The sequence below is a fragment of the Microtus ochrogaster genome, chromosome 4 (assembly GCF_000317375.1).
Source record: "Microtus ochrogaster isolate Prairie Vole_2 chromosome 4, MicOch1.0, whole genome shotgun sequence".
Lineage (NCBI taxonomy): Eukaryota > Metazoa > Chordata > Mammalia > Rodentia > Cricetidae > Microtus > Microtus ochrogaster.
In genome coordinates this window covers 88,754,633-88,757,041 of record NC_022011.1, presented here as the reverse complement: position 1 = coordinate 88,757,041, position 2,409 = coordinate 88,754,633, and positions in this window count along the sequence as shown.

The window sequence follows — 2,409 nt, the reverse complement described above, 5'->3', positions numbered from 1 at the left end:
CTGAATGCCCCTACTGTTCTGATATTTGTGAGGATTCTGATATCACAATAGTATCACTCTAGAATTCACCATGTTCATCCCTCAGATCAGTTCTCAACATTAAACATCACAGAAAGGAAGGAAATGTGGTCTTATTGAAGAGTAAGACTTAAAGATAAAGATGAATCCAATGTCATTTAAATTATCTTACAATTTGTTCTTCAGGCTTCAAGAATCCACCTTCATACACTTTTCTTTATTTAATGTACTTGTGCTATCTCTAGATGGAATCTCTGTTGTCCATGTAAAACCAGACAGCTAAATGCAGCAGGGAAGTGGCTAAGTCCACGTTTGCACGACAAAGCAAATATCAGAAAAAAGATGCAGGGGCAAATGGCAGCCTCTTTCTGAGTGTGTTTATTCATTGATGTAGATTATTTCACTGCGGCCGCTTCCTGGTAGAGGGTCGAAAGCTCTATCCCCACAGCTCTCCAGTTATGGGGACATTTGTAGAACTCAGTCCCTTCATTATTTATGGTGCCATTTCCATCTAAGCAGAGAGGGAATGGGAAGATTGTAAGAGCTGGAGGGAGGGCAGGCAGGGAGCTGCTGTAAGCAAAGTAGCTTCATGAAATAAAAGGAGGGGAGGGAGTGGACCTGGAGGAAACAGAGGAGGGGAGGGAGTGGACCTGGAGGAAACAGAGAAGGAAGGAGTGGACAAGCATAATCAAGAAGTGTCCTTTGAAATTCCCTGAGTTAATAAAAATATAGTAAAGGAAAAGTTCCCTCAGGCTTTTCCCCCCTTTTTTCCTTTTATTGAAAATAGACTCTCTTCTCATACAATACATCCTGATTAGGCTTTCCCCTTCCTCTCTCCTCCCAGGTCTTCCCCTCCCTTCCTCTCCACTTGCTCCTCTCCCCTCTGACCCACCCCCTTTCTTTTTCTCATTAGAATAGACCACGCCTCTAAGAGATGACAACCAAACATGACAACATAAAATATAGTAAGATCAAGCAAAAACGATCATATCAAAGTTGGACGAGGCAACCCAACAGGAGGAAAGGAGTCTAGAGAGCAGAGACAAGAATCAGAGACCCACCCTTTCTCACACACTAAGCAAAAAGCTCTCACAGATACAAAGAGAACCTGCTGCAGAATCATGTAGGCACTCTGCTTGCTGCCCCAGCTTCTGAGTTCGTAAGAGGCTTCCTTAGCTGATGCAGAGGCCCCTGTTCTCCTGGGGTCCTCCAGTCCCTCTGGCTCTTACAGGACTTTTGCCTCCTCTTCCTTGGGGCTCCCTGAGTTCTGCGGGAAAAGATTTACTAGAGACATCCCATCTGAACTCTCTTTTGTTTATATTTAGTTATTCAGGCTGCGTACCGTTCTGAAACATAATCATATAATTTAAGATATTTTCCATTTCAGCAAAATATTTATTAATGAATAAACATGATGACTCTGAGGAATTTTTCTTTTGGGATCGGTGACTTATAAAAATGAAAAAGACGATATCTTTTTGTATCCACTTCACTCCACATTGTATAATGGCATAAACACTTCCATAGAAGCAGACCCGCCCTTCCTAGTATTCATTTCACACTTCAACTTTGCTTTTAGATGCAGACGAGAAGTGCATAAGGTATATGGCTTTTTTATGACTTAATAAATCTATATTGCAATTCGATAGACTCTGAGATGCTTACACTTAAGTTGCTTTTAAGACAATATCCAAAGCAAATACTTATTAAAATTACTCAGTTGTATGCTATGTCTTATGTTTGTTATTTGGAGTCATACTACAGTCATTGAATGTATTTTTAAGTGGACTTGAAATATATATTTCACTTTAAATTTCTCCATCCCAAACAATATCCACTTAAAAATAATAGATGTGAATATTTTCTACCTATTTTGATCCTATGCATAAAACAAACATAATTTGATCATGGCTAGCCTAAAACCATTTACTCCATAATGTAGAAAACATGGGAAATTCAAAGTGAAATTATGAAAATTTATTTAGGAATACAAATTAGTTTAGAAAATTCTGTTTTGGAGTACAATTCCTTAACTCAAACCACAAATTTATGATCCAGTACTGATGTCTCTGACTTAGATGTTTGATATATGACATTCTTTGCCCATTTTTTTTTCTGTTTGAGATAGAAAATATCATCTTTAACCTTTAACCTTTCTTACATCCAGCACAAACAACCAAGCATTCCCAAATGAATGACAAGGATGCTGCAGACAGTTTGGGAAGAAGTGATGATGTTTTAATTAATATCTGAATGGTTGACAAGGGCAAGAAGAGAGGAAATGCTGAGTCTTCAGTGGTGACAAACGGGGAACCGCAGGGGTGGAGAGAATGGGGGACTGTGTAGGGGTGCAGAGAATGGGGGACTATGCAGGGGTGCAGAGAATGGGGG